Raw genomic sequence first — 15,895 nt, forward strand, 5'->3', positions numbered from 1 at the left:
GTTGACTATTATGGATGGCATTGTTCGAATGCCAGGCAGTGAAAACCTGAAACAATATTTCCTGTAGGAGCGCAGACATGAAATGAGGGGTCTCCATGTTTTTTTCGAGCTGGAAACCCTCGCCTCGGTCGAGCTGGTTGTGTGCTAATTGTATTTCCACAGCTTCCTTGACCACTGAGTCCCAGCAGGATAAGGCTGGGGCCAATATCTTAACTTTCTCGTAATCCATGGAATGGCCAGTGGAAATCCAATGTTCATCCACTGGAAAGACGTTGGTCTAGGCGAGTGTATCGCTGGTGTTCAATGCAACGTTCTTGTATATTAAATATTGTTTGTCCTATCTGCCTTTTATCAAACTCACAAGGAATTTACGCGTCTTTCGTAAAGGTAAACCATCCTTCACAGGCCCCAGAAGAACTGCTGTCATGGCCGGTGGAAGGAAGATCACATCCATTTTATTCTTCTTCATTATTTTTGTAGTTTTTCAAGAAGTATTTCGGTAGAGAGGCTGTCGACTTTACATCTCTTTATCCTTGCACTTCTTTTGGTTGGTCTGGCGTTTTCGCTTACGGAGGTCTGTTTGTTTGATGTTCTGTATATCGACTTCACTCTGTAGGCTGTCGGCGTCGGACACTACACGAGCCCTATGTACTAAAATTTTGACCACAGTCATAGTTTGCGAAGGATGATGGCAGCTAGAGGCCTGCAAGTATAAATCAGTACGCAGTGTCCCAAAAACCCATCTTCCTTTCGTCGAACTAATATGTCGTCAAACGGTAGACAGTCATAAATTTCCCGCCTCGTTGCAGATTCAATATTTACGTGAATGGAGTTTAGATGTTCAACTAACTAGATCAGTTTGTCCCGGTCATGGAGCCAAATTATGAATTTGAAATCGACATACTTCCAGAACAACGGATAAACATTGTAATTCCACTGATCATTCCATGGATTACGGGGAAGTTAAGATACTGGCCACAGCCTCAGTGTACTGGGATTCATTGGTCAAGGAAGCTGTGGAAGCTCCTCAACCGAGATGAGGGTTTCCAGCTCAACAAATCCCTCATTTCATGCCTGCGCTTTCAAAACAAATACCGTTTTACATCCTCACTGCCTTGCATTCGAACATGTGCTATCCATAATAATAAATCAAATACTTCATAGCCACTGTGGAATCTCTGACTCTGCCATCGCTTTGTTTTACTTAGAGTCCTAAAGTTTATCTATGACTGACGCTCTTATTACCAACCGTGTTATCTTCGATGCATCTCCGTTTACTCCACAGTATAAAGCGCTTCAAATTCTCGCAAGCAACTCACCATGAGAGAATATCGGTACATGATTTAATAATATCCTAGATGCAAACCCGAAAAAATGTGGAATATATGATAGCTCCTTTCTGTCATTCTGACAAGTCTACACGTCGACCCGTCTTACCGACTGGCACATGCACACTGCTTCGCTGCCACCAGTTAGGTCAGCAGTGCATCGTCACATGATACCACCTCTATGCTATCTGCAGCGCTGTAAAGCTACCTGTACACTCTTTTAGGGGCTGACTAAAATTTTGCCCAAAGACCTCAGTTGATTTTGTGGTTGGGGTGGTGATGGCTACAGGTCAAATCCTGTAACTGAAAACGATTTCTTCGTTCGTGCATCTTAGTATCCTCCTTTTGAAATGTATTAGTGTCTTATCCAAAGTACATCTTTTTAACGAATATGCTTGTGGTGGGTGCATGTATTGTTTGGTCCAGAGAAGTGTGAGAGTACCGATGACTGTGGCATTGTACCGTGGTGTACGGGTTGGACCTTTCCAGGGACGCAGCAAGAATGTTTTTATTTTTTTTATTTTTTGTCGTTGGTACCATTCTCTTTCGTGGGATATTAATTAAACAATCAATTAGCACAACTGTCTTGAACAAAAATTTGTTTCAAAGCTTTCCGTTAATCTCATCTTTACCATTCCTCGACGTTTCGTCTTTCTTTGGTTCACACTCAAACCATGTTCGCCTTTCAGTAGACTTCTCATTCCATTCAACAGAGCCGGTAATTCTTCCTCAAAGTCATCCGCGAATCTTATCATTGATCTCCTTTCATCCCCCTGCCTTATGTCCTTTCTTAATGCGAGAACTTTTTCATGATTTTCTATTTTTTTATTTCCTCTTGGTTCTTGTGCACACTGTTTATTATCCGTTTATGTCTGTAGAGTGTAGCTATATTTCTGAGGATTACAAACTTCTCATAGGAGCTTCCTTTGTATGACGCTTATTCCTGCCACCACGTCGCTTGTTTACAGACAGATATCCTACAGTGGACTGCTCAGCAATTCTGTTTAACGTCTAGTTATTAAGCTGCTCGCATATCCAGAGATACCTGATTTATGACTGCTATTTATTCATGATCATATAGACACACACTATATCTATTTATGATCATTTTAAGAGATACTTCCTATATTTTTGTTTATTGTACCATCGCAGTTATCAAAGACATGTAACGGAATCTGTAGTGGTCTATTCAAGGAAACCAATCCGGCATCTTGTAGGACTGACCTAGAAACAACAACGGAAAAAGCAAACCTGGATGGACGACTGAGGACTTCCGCCGCAGTCCTTGTGAGCCATCTCTTATACGACGAGAAACTATTTTACTCTGGAGAGTGAGTTTTGTATGAGGAACGTGTTTGTAACCCCTCCTCCCCCTCACCGTAGAAATAACAGCAGTCTAACTTATCTAAGCTTCGAGACCGTGACCGTGCAGATATCCTGGAAGTCCCGCGTGAGCTATCCACTACTGGGTGTACATTTCGAACTGCTTCGCTAAGAAAGAGTGCAGTATTCAACAAGACAGCTGCATGCTTGCATTAATGCCAAAAGTGCTCGTTTGAAAACTTTTTTTTACGGGAAGAAATTTTAATGTAGTGCAACAGAACAAGAAAGAAAATTTGTAAACTGATCAGAATGGCTCCTGTCTTCGCATAGACATTCCAAAGTGTATCAAAAGTGAGTAAATACATCGAAGTGCTGGGTTCGCTACGTTATAGCAGACTGTGGATAATTTTCTGGCTTACAGAAGTAATTTAAACGTTTATAGCTACCACATTATGACACCCACTTTTTTAAATGACTCTATATACTTTTTCTGTGGTATTGAAAAAAGTCTTCGAAAAGGACTTCAACGGCATTACATGCGTGCAACTTGATCATATAGTAAGAAGACTTGTACCTCAACCGTTTCTTGGGCGACTGGAGCATCGGTTTGCTTTTACTACTAGTAATTTATAAGGTGTTGTCACCGTACTGATTTAGAATTAATGATGTGACTCTGTACATGAATGTCTTGCTTTATGAATTCGTGTTTCTTGTCTCGTATTTCTACTGTCAATGTGTGAGATGTTAGATTTACGTTCGATAAATGTTACAGCGGCTTCCAATATTAAACTCGTTACCTAATTCCTGCCGTACCATCCCGAAAATCAATGCTGATCACTGATTCTGTTACGCTTGGTTTCAGAAGTGCCACTTAACAGAATCACTGAGCAGCATTGATTTTCGAGACGATGCGGTAGGAATTAGGTAACGAGTAAAACAATGGAGGGCGCAATGATATTTACTCTACAGGAATCTAACATCCCATACCTTGATAATGGAAACACGAAACAGGAAACAAAAATTCAGATAACAAGACACTCATGTAAAGAGTGGTACCATTAATTCTAAATCAGTGGGGAGAACACATTTTACTAGTAGTAAGAGCAAACTCACTGTCCAAAAATACACGACATTCATCGGAAAAATGGCTTGTTGTAGTAATGCCGGGGGTAATAAAACATAACAAACAAAAGGCTTATTGCGTAGATAGTAGCTGCGATGATCCAACCATAAAACGAGATAGCCCAGCGGTGAATTTGAATTTCAAATTACTTCGTGGACTAATGGACTTTAACGGGGTAAAATCAGCGTGGATTTTCAGACTGAGCAAACACATAGAAATTAATCAATTAACTCCATAATTTGGACTAGAATGGCCAACGACGTCCATCTTGTTGCATTCAGAGAGGAAAAAGAATCGATGTGGAAGTATTCATTCCATGTACATAGCCCCTAGCTGTCTCGGCACTCCACGTAGTTCACGACACAAGGAAATAACACAAATTGATCAATTAAATCAGCAATCAGTATAGTAATAGTGATATTAAGAAACACTATAAATGCGTTTGAGCGGCCTGTAGCATAAATAACTGACCTACAACGACATGATTCAGTGCACAAAGAAGGCATCACCAAATTGAGCAGCTATATCGGCGAGATATATGAAAACAGCATTTTCAGGAAACAAAGAAACGCTATAAAAGCAGTTACTCTGGGCATAGCTAAGTGATGTGCGGCTCATTATCCATCACACAAGAAAGTGTTGTGAAACTGAATATTTAAATCAGCAGTCCATATCAAAATGATAAGCAAAATACATTCTGACGCGTATGACGAAAAAGAAAATCCCGTTAAACCATTTATAAAACACCTTAAGACACCTTAAGAAGATGTAGTCTGACAGCCTATAATAGATCTGATCGCGTATACTTTTCGTCCAGCGTGCCCCCAAGAAACTAGTGAACGCCTTGAACAGGTGTGGTTCCCTCTCTACCTGTCCCCAGGAAGGTCCACCATTATGTTTATAGCCAACCCCAGCTGTGTGATACCTCGCAAATTTTTCTGTCTTGCGACTTGTACGTGTAAACACTAAACCAACGAGACTCTAATCAGTTTCTCTGAAAATACTGGCGAAATTACTGACGCTGGCTAAGTACGACCTCGATTACGATGTTGATAAATGGAGAATAATGAGGAAACAGGCATTGAAGTCGACGAAATACTAGTTATGCTGATAAACGAAGAAGAATGGGGAGACATACATTCAAGCTCACAAAATAGTAGTTATTTACCCAAGGTAGTGTTGCAGGCCCTTTGCTGTTCCTTATCTATATAAACGTTTTGGGAGACAATCTGAGCAGCCGTCTTCGGTTGTTTGCAGATGACGCTGTTGTTTATCGACAAATAAAGTCATCAGAAGATCAAAACAAACTGCAAAACGATTTAGAAAAAATATCTGAATGGTGCGAAAATTGGCAGTTGACCCTAAATAACGAAAAGTGTGAGGTGATCCGCATGAGTGCTAAAAGGTACTCGTTAAACTTCGGTTACATGATAAATCAGTCTAATCTAAAATCCGTAAATTCAACTAAATACCTAGGTATTATAATTACGAACAACTTAAATTAGAATGAAGGCTAACCAAAGACTGCGTTTTATTGGCAGAACACTTAGAAAACGTAACAGATCTACTATAATACGCTTGTCCGTCCTCTTTTAGAATACTGCTGCGAGATGTGGGCTCCTTAGCGAATAGGATTGACGGAGTACATCGAAAAAGTTCAAAGAAGGGCAGCACGTTTTGTGTTATAGCGAAACATGGGAGAGAGTGTCGCACAAACGGTACAGGATTTGGGCCGGTCATAAAAAAACAAAGAGCGTTTTTCGTTGCGACAGAGTCTTCTCACGAAATTCCAATCACCATCTTTCTTCTCCGGATGCAAAAATATTTTTTTGACACCGACATACATAGGGAGAAACGATCATCACGATAAAATAAGGGAAATCAGAGCTCGTAAGGAAAGATATGGATGTTCGTTCTTTCCGCGCGCTGTACGAGACTGGAATAATACAGAATTGTGAAGGGGGTTCGATGAACCCTCTGCCTTGTAGATGTAGATGTAGAACACTATCGTTTTGGTTGTCCAAGTTTTATGGTGTTGAGAGACATAATGCCTCATGGGCGCACTGACCCCAAATCTTTGAACACGGTACACTCACCGGGCAAAGATATGGTGACACTATACTCCTTGTTCCTGTACGTCTGTCCAGGAGTGCTTTCGGCTCTGACTTCATTTCTGTGAATGACAGTGCTCGAGTATATCGAACTGCGCAGATGGACGAACTCTTGCAAACAAGAGGATATTCGGTGAATGGACTGGCGTTCCATTTTCCGCGACATAACTCCCATCGAGAACGTGTGGGATGCGTTGGGGAGTCGTGTTACAGCACGTACACAACCACCAAAGACCATCACGCTGTTGTCACCCGCACTGCTGGAAGAACTGAACGCCCTTCCAGACGAACTCTTTACCAACATGGGAGAATGTTGCTAAGCTTGCCTTGCCGTCCGTGGTGATCACACCCTCTATTAACACTTTGCCGTCCGCCCGTCTCGTACAAATTTACTCGCTTGGCGCCGGCAGCGCTAAGTCGGATTACTTGTCTTGTCGCCGGCCGCTTGTCACCTTTCCGTTGATGACAAGCTTCAAACACATTGACTTCAATTTTCCGGAAGTCCTCTATTTTGCCGTATCATTCCACAAGAATTTTCTTTTCGAGTAACTTCTCTGCAAGTTCTACACTGTTATAATAATTACCCATGCACAGGTGATGCCACTTTCCATCAGAAGGTGTCGATAGTTCCATCACTGTTTTTGCTAAAAGTTGTCCAGCGCCGGAATATATCTTGAATGAGGAAATGTATCCCGTACTCGAATCACACAGCATCCGAATGAGTATGCCGTATTTCATAATTTTCGACGGATTGTAAACTTTAAACTTTAGCCGACCACGCCACGGTATCATTCCTTCATCAACTGAGATGTTTTGACTTAGATTAAACGTATCTTTAAACTTTTTGGAAAAATAATCAATTACGAATTGTACTTTGACAAGCCGGTCGGCATTATCCAGTTTATTGTTGCTGTCGGAAAAATGTAAAAATGATAGTATTTTTCTGAATTGGTTGCGGGACATCGTTTTGCGAAATATCAAGTGTCTATCAACGGATTCGTTGACCAATAATCATTGATCCTTGCTTTTATTACAGTTCCCATAAGCATAACAAGCCCAAACCATTTTCTACGTTCGGGTCCCGTAACGTCGACAAATTTGGTATTTTTTTAAATCCAGTTTCCTTCTATTGCAATTCTGACTCTAGTATTTTTTGGTTTCGTTGCTCATATATTCAAATAGATCATTCCCATTATATAACTGTACGATATCCTCGACGCCCTATGTATCTTTGGGAAATATGTTTGGACCCGGAGATCCTTCAAACTTATTATTGGTCCTCGGAAAATCATAGTCTGACCACTGTGCCCTATCTTCTTCGTCTGATTCAGCCGAATCAGTGGGCAACCGTAGCGTTCGCCGAATTCTTCTTGGCCATATTTCACTATCTTCCTACGATTCCGCTTCACTTTCATTTTTTTGATATGCAGTGTCTTCTTCCCAATTGGCCAAGTCGTCCGGAACGTCGGACAAGACGTCCGCACATTCATCGTAAATAATCCCATTGTCTCTTTCGTCCGCCATGATGAAAGAGCACAAGTATTTATAAAAACAAAAAACTTGTTGGCGTGTGTAACTTATTGTTGCCTAATCAAAACACCAACAGAATGCAAAAGATACTAACGTGCTGTCGCCGGCCACTGCGCGATATTATGCTCACGACACCACTGTGGTGTCGCTGGCGGCTGGGCGAAACTATGCAGATGGCACCACTGTGGTATCGCCAGCCGTTGACCGCTATTTCGCGCACGACACCACTGTAGTGTCGCCGGACGGCAAAGTCTTGAAAACCATGTCCCGCGTTCTGTAGTGTCGAGTGGACCACCATGAGTCGCGGTGGCTTCAATGTAATTGATGTTTTCGAATGAAAGGGCCATTTCTATTCGTTTCATTGCGTATTTCTTTCCGTTACCTCCTATGCTATAGCGTAGCACTTCTTTCTGTGTATGGTCCAAGTTCCATCGAGATATGTAACTTGGCAGTGACACATCGTGGGAAAGTTACTCTTGTCATTTAGTTTTGTACGCCAGTGTATACCTGGATGCCCTGTCGTAGCTGGCGTACACTGTAGACGCACCTGCATCAAATGCACAGTAACGCAGTGTGGCAGTACGTTCTACGCTGAAGGGAAGACAACTTCTAATTGTACTAAGAATTTCATTTTATCCATTTAAATGTTTGTTCGGAGCCTGCAACTATAAACAAAATGTTCCCGTTTTTTGTAAAATAACATTTTCTGCTGCCAAGCCGAAAATGAACAAAAGGAAATCGTGACCGGCAGCAGCAAATGTCATTTCTAACAAACGAAACTAATATATTTCACCTTACTGATCTACATCTACATCCATACTCCGCAAGCCACCTGATGGTGTGTGGCGGAGGGTACCTTGAGTACCTCTATAGGTCTCTTCGTGAGATATACGTAGGAGGGAGCAATATACTGCTTGACTCCTCGGTGAAGGTATTTTCTCGAAACTTCAACAAAAGCCCACCGAGCTACTGAGCGTCCCTCTTGCAGAGTCTTCCACTGGAGTCTATCTATCATCTCCGTAACGCTTTCACGATTACTAAATGATCCCGTAACGAAACGCACTGCTCTCCGTTGGATCTTCTTTCCTCTTCTATCAACCCCATCTGGTACGGGTTTCACACCGGTGAGCAGTATTCAAGCAGTGGGCGAACAAGTGTACTGTAACCTACTTCCTTTGTTTTCGGACTGCATTTCCTTAGGATTCTTCCAATGAATCTCAGTCTGGCATCTGCTTTATCGACGATTAATTTTCTATGGTCATTGCATTTTAAATCACTCCTAATGCCTACTCCCAGATAATTTATGGAATTAACTGCTTCCAGTTGCTGACCTGCTGTATTGTAGCTAAATGATAAAGGATCTTTCTTTCTATGTATTCGCAGCACATTACACTTGTCTAAAATAAATGTTACTGATAAATCTATACCGGAAGAAGTTACGGAGTCTCATTATCTTTTCTTACGCCGCTTAATTTTACCATGGCATTTTAAAGGATAACGAACGTAGGACTTCCTCGTATCTCATTCTGACGTCCATTTTACGTATCTGTCGTACGAAAAGCAAATTCAGTGATATCCTCAACATTTTTAGATATATTCAGTTGATGGCAGTCGGTCTCAAGAAGCTTTAACCCATTCAGCCTAGGTGTTTTCGTACAGAAACCACTGTAATATTTTCACTTTGTGCCTTATGCAATAGTGGTTTCTCACTGGATGCACCGTGACACCACTGATCCGTGCAGCCATCGTGCGGCAAAACAGGAACTACGTGCTCTAGGCTGATGCAGCGCTACTTGAAACAAGTCTAGGAACAATTGACGGTGTTCCAATTCATTGATTTTTTTGCAACAATCGTGTTTTCGTCTTCTGTGCTTTTCTATATCATATAATCACCAATAGTGACAGTTTCTAAATATTAGATAATGATAAGTACATATATAGTTTTACAAGGAATGCTTACGTTATTATTTGTGTTTTCAATCGAAACCACCTTGCCGATAATCGCTTTCGAATTTGAGGTGACGTGTGCTGTGAATCTTCGAAAACAGAACGCGTTACCGAATTAACTTCATAATTCGGTGATCTTATTGTGTAGTACTCTTAGATATATTATGTTTTTTTAAATTATTGTTATGTTTTCTCCACGTAGTCAATATATAAAAGCACCAAGCATAACTATAATTAACTGTCAAATATTATCAAAGTCCATAACATGGGATTCCTTGATATGGCAGATATGTTGAAGGCAACATAGCCAACTGAACGCAAAAATGTGTTCCACGTGCAAAGTAGGATTGCGTATCACGAAGAGGAGAGGGCACTTTTAGCTGTATCAAAAGTATCTCTCTCGCTTGTAACGATTAAACGTGAAGAACTGAAAGCGCTTTTTACGTGTCTCAAAAGAAAGATTATCACAAAATTAATGTTATGGATTCTGCTTTTGTGACTTTATTCACAGTTCTGTTTATATTGCAATAATAGTTTGGACAAGAAGAGAATAGAAGCTTTTGAAATGTGGTGCTACAGGAGAATGCTGAAGATTAGATGGGTAGATCACATAACTAATGAGAAGGTATTGAATAGGACTGGGGAGGAGAGAAGTTTGTGGCACAACTTGACTAGAAGAAGGGATCGGTTGGCAGGACATGTTCTGAGCCATCAGGGGATCACCAATTTAGTATTGGAGGGCAGCGTGGAGAGTAAAAATCGTAGAGGAAGACCAAGAGATGAATACACTAAGCAGATTCAGAAGGATGTAGGTTGCAGTATGTACTGGGAGATGAAGAAGCTTGCACAGGATAGGGTAGCATGGAGAGCTGCATCAAACCAGTCTCAGGACTGAAGACCACAACAACAACAACAGTTCTGTTTAACACATGGCTGTTGTAATTAAAACTGTTCATTTGTCATAAATAAAGAGGTGGTAGGTTTACGTACAGGTCTACTGAAGTTGGTATCGCTACAGTGCTTTCACACCGAAACCACTAGTTCATGCCCTCATGACACATTAAAATTAGAAACGAATGTTATATTCCCGTTTTCCTAGTGCAATTCTATGAGAAAAATATTCTTTCACTCAAATTTAAACAATAAAATAATTCGTGGCTCAAAGGATTAAAGAAACAGCGTGTACCTTATTGTGACAGAACAAATAAAATCTGACAATAGTATAGTTTCACTTGAGTATCGTAAGTGTTCCTATTCACATTCAATGTATGCTATGTATGCGGTACCTATGCTGATTATTATAGACAACATAATATCTCATCACTAGTTATGTAGTTGGCGGAAGTATCACGCAATATCAACCACTGAAAGGACCTTGACTCTCTCTCCCTCTATCGAGAAACTTTTCCACTAGCCCTTTCCTCTTTGTTCAGATTTCGCTGCAACTATTTCAGAGTGGACCCATTTTTCATTCGAGGCTGGCTACGCGCCTTCCTTGGTATGCTTGGAATGAAGGTTAAGTTTCGCAACGTATTTCCCAAACAAGGTTGTGCGGTCTGTAATTGAATGTCTGTAGCAATCGTCTGCTTTCGAATCGCTGCGTAGTTGCGAGTATGGATACACCTGCGTAACTAATATTTGGGGTAACACCTGCATCTTACCTCGTGCAATTGTATCCATTAAGCAAATCTTAACTTATAGCCTGTTGCCTCACCATTCTCTCGAAGAATATGGCACGTACCTTTTAGTGAAAAGCAAGAACCTGTTAAATTCAGCAGTTCTTCGTCGTCATGCAGGATGTTACGTAAGGGAATAACATACAGTCCCACATACACCTGCTGCCGTATCTGATGCCCACGATCTCTTGGCATCTAGACGCCTTAGTAAGTTCGTCAATGTAAACACAAAGATCAAATGGTTCAAATGGCTCTGAGCACTATGGGACTCAACTGCTGAGGTCATTAGTCCCCTAGAACTTAGAACTAGTTAAACCTAACTAACCTAAGGAGATCACAAACATCCATGCCCGAGGCAGGATTCGAACCTGCGACCGTAGCGCTCTTGCGGTTCCAGACTGCAGCGCCTTTAACCGCACGGCCACTTCGGCCGGCAAACACAAAGATCATGAAACCTCTCGAAGAGATAACATGTTAAGCTGAAATACACCTATTAACCCAATACGGATAGCAAATATAATTTCACTAATATTAAACTTTTCCTATATGGCATTGACATTTACCGTGGGATAGGTTAAAAAAGGAAACTGGAATGGACCGATGCATGAGTACATAAACTGTGAGATGTGATTGAGAAGGGCAAACTCAGAAATTTGAGGTGAGGGACCTCGGTCGGAAATAACTGCGCTGAAACTTAGGAAGGTAAATGTCTTGTGGGATACCTTTGTCGGCAGAATATGGAAACCTATGGATCATTGTACATACGAAGCAATAGCTTGTTTTGTAGTGTAGAGAGTTTCTAATACTGTAGAATAGGTAAACACGACCAGTATATAGATCATGTAAGGAGGGGTATTTTGTCTTTAGATACACACTCCCTACTCTTATTCTTTTATATATTGACTACGCTCCAACACGTCGCCGCTGTACTCGTTGGGTTACTTGTACCCTTTTTTCGTACATTTAATATGTCCACGCTCTTGTTTTATAAATTTGGTGAGTCTTTTGTCCTATTTTTTAGTTTTAGCTGTGATGACGGCTGCAAAGTCGGACACTATCATGAATTTTAATAAACAGATGTGTGTGTGTGTTTGTGTTATCAAGACGTTGCTTTCTGCAGTTTTACCCAGTTGGTTTCATGTGGGGTCTTTTGAGAAGTATGATGTACGAAGCATCTGCTGAACGGAAAAAGAATTGTCTGACAAGATTTATCTTTGTCTGTGACATTTCTCATAAGCAATGGAGTTGTTCGAAGGGTAACGACAGTTTTATGTTGTACTTCCATAAATTAGTTATACAAAAGTAACAGAAGTAACTTACAGACATGTTTGATACAGCACTGAATGCAGTATGTCTTAAAGTTGTACTCCCGCCTGACACTAGTTGTTTCTGACGTTCCCGATAGCTGGCATGTGCGAATGAGTTATTCCAGCAGTCATCATGAAGTCGTATAACGGAGCAGATGGTGGACAGTGTTGGTTGGTTTGTGGGGGTTAAAGGGACCAGACTGCTACGGTCATCGGTCCTTGTGGACAGTGTTGTTTATGGCTTCATGAATCCATATGCGCCACTACATTTCACAGACAATTCAGGACTTGAGCCATGAGGAAGAACATCGGCTATTTTAGAAAGTGTATAGTACAAGATATTTATTGAGTCGAAGAACTTACGGCGAAGTAGCGAAAAATATTTACCCTCTGAAATAGCGCTTTGCTGTTTGATTTTTGAAACTTTTGACTTATATCATATTTGTCAAAAGGCTTTTCTTGGTTGGTACGTTCTATATCATATTTGTCAACAGGTTTTTGTTGGTTGGTACGTTCTATGTAAAAAATTTATGTTTGGTATGGAGAGACATAGAACCTCGAGGAAGAACACAGGATACTGTAAAAACTGAAAAAATAAAAAATTGACCTCTAAGAGGGTGAAGCAGGGAACATAACACGTTTTCTTTTCTTTATGTCTCTAAACACAAACTATGTCAATAAATTATTCAATTTATGGCGTAATGTACACGTTGTACTCTTGGTGACAAAAGTCATGAGATAGGTATATGTACTGTAAGTAGGCTGTTTAGGTTTTTTATTGGTAACGTCACGTAGCGCTCTGTATGAAAAATCACTGGCTGTGCTGTGTGCTGTGTTCTACAAGGACTGTAGTGGGTCTGCACCTCTGGTGGCCCACCAATACCGTAATCTCTAACAAGACTACAGTGTTCTGTTCTGTGATGACCTACCTACCAATATTCTTCAAAACTTCGACTGATTCTGCAGTGGGTTTCCTCTGTTGTGGCCCATTACCTGTCTGCATGTCAAGAGTCAGCACTGTCTTTCCGTTGGAAGGACAACACTACTTCTTCAAGACTGCATGGAAATCCACTACTTCCGTGTGCATTCTCTTTTACTGCTCAGTCTTTGAGAAAAAAAAAAACCACTGCAATTTTACTGCGATGAATGATCAGGACTGTCTTTATGGACGGTGAGAAAATTTTAGCTTTTGACCAACATTGTATCAATAAGTGTGTGCATTTGATTTCTTTCTTATTGTAATTATGAAAAATTTATTCAAATCTGTATTGGCCAGTGCCCAAAACAATTTGTAAAATTTTTTGTGGAGAGCATGGGGGCTATGTAAGTAGGCTGTTTAGGTTCTTTATTGGTAGCACCACATAGCGCTCTGTATGAAAAATCACTGGCTGTGGTGTGTGCAGTCTGTGGCTAGTTTTCATTGTTGTCTGCCATTGTAGTGTTGGGCAGCTGGATGTGAACAGCGCGTAGTGTTGCGCAGTTGGAGGTGAGCCGCCAGCAATGGTGGATGTGGGGAGAGAAATGGCGGAGTTTTGAAATTTGTAAGACTGGATGTCATGAACTGCTATGTATATTATGATTTTTCAACACTATTAAGGTAAATACATTGCTTGTTCTCTATTAGAATCTTTCATTTGCTAACTATGCCTATCAGTACTTAGTGCCTTCCGTAGTTTGAATCTTTTATTTAGCTGGCAGTAGTGGCGCTCGCTGTATTGCAGTAGTTCGAGTAACGAAGATTTTGTGAGGTAAGTGATTTGTGAAAGGTATAGGTTAATGTTAGTCAGGGCCATTCTTTTGTAGAGATTTTTGAAAGTCAGATTGCGTTGCGCTAAAAAATATTGTGTGTCCGTTTAAACACAGTCATGTATAATTTTTCTAAGGGGACGTTTCAGTACGTATACAGACGGCAATAGCATCACGTACACGAGGCGAAAAAGGGCAGTGCATTGGCGGAGCTGTCATCTGTACTGAGGTGATACAAGTGAAAATGATTCCGACGTGATTATGACCAACGACGGGAATTAACAGACTCTGAACGCTAAATGGTAGTTGGAACAAGATGCACGGGACATTCCATTCCGGATATCGTTAGGGAATATCAAGAGATTCACAGTGTCAAGAGTGTACCAAGGATACCAAATTTCAGACGTTACCTTTCACCACGGACTAGGCAGTGGCCGACGGCTCTCACTTAACGACCGAGAGCAGCGGCCTTTGCGTGAAGTTGTCAGTGCCAACAGATAAGCAACAAAAAAATGTTCAAATGTGTGTGAAATCTTATGGGACTTAACTGCTAAGGTCATCAGTCCCTAAGCTTACACACTACTTAACCTAAATTACCCTAAGGACAAACACACATACCCATGCCCGAGGGTGGACTCGAACCTCCGCCGGGACCAGCCGCACAGTCCATGACTGCAGTGTCCCAGACCGCTCGGCTAATCCCGCGCGGCAGACAAGCAACAGTGCCTGAAATAACCGCAGAAATAAATGTGGGACTTAGGACGAACGTATTCATTAGGACAGCGCGGCGAAATTCGGCGTCAATGGGTTACGGCAACACCGACTCAAAGGAAGGCCTCGGCGCTTGTTGGTGACGTCACGTCAGGTAGGCACGGCGAACGCCAGGTCTGTTGCAGGCATACTCATAATGGTGGTGTCTCTCTCTCTGACACAGGAAAATGTGAAACTGTTGGCTGTAATTGACCAACACTCATTGTTCTGGGAGATTTCTGCAATCAATTAATTGTGCAATTCATTACACTTCTTAACAAATAGTGTACTCCTGAACTTAAATTTCCACCTGTTTTAAGGATTGACGTCCAAAAACAACTTAATGGTCCAGCAGCAACAGAATTCGTGCTTCTTTACCTTATTTGTAAATCTGAGGAAGTTACGTTTGTACTGGGTTGCTTTTACAAGAAACTGTGAACATATTGGTGCTCTTCTTTAGGTATCGTGGTTGACTATGGGGTGAGGAGCACTGAACGTTAATGAAATATCTTGCGATTGTACACGTTGGGAGAGGGGATGGGAGACAGAAGAAGAGGCAAAAGAGAGATACGTGTTTTATCAAATAAAATTTTTTAACTTATAAAGTTTCTCCTTACAGCTGCAAGACGGGAATATTTATCTTATCTAATGTGCATGTTTAAAAAAGTTTAAGCTAAGCAGTATTTTCGATGTATGAAGCTATTTTGTTTCTTGTTTAGAATTCCTTTCGTTGAAAACGACTGTAATCTAATGACTGGCAACAGTTGAACATTTACACATGTAAATTAGTTCACATTTCCAGTGACGATGTCAAACGAAAATAAATAAATAAATAAAAGAAACAAGTTCATTGTAAGGGGGTTGGGGTAAGTTTCGATAGCAAAATGGATCAAGTAAATATAGTTACTTGAATGTAAAATTTCTGAAGCGTGCAATGGGGCAAAGCGTCTTCTCATATTGATCTACGTTTGTTTCGACAGGATTCATTAATACAGAGCTATGATCTTCATTTCTAGCTTTACGATAGTAAGAAAATCTTTCATCTAAATAAAAC

Source organism: Schistocerca americana, chromosome 3 (assembly GCF_021461395.2).
Source record: "Schistocerca americana isolate TAMUIC-IGC-003095 chromosome 3, iqSchAmer2.1, whole genome shotgun sequence".
Lineage (NCBI taxonomy): Eukaryota > Metazoa > Arthropoda > Insecta > Orthoptera > Acrididae > Schistocerca > Schistocerca americana.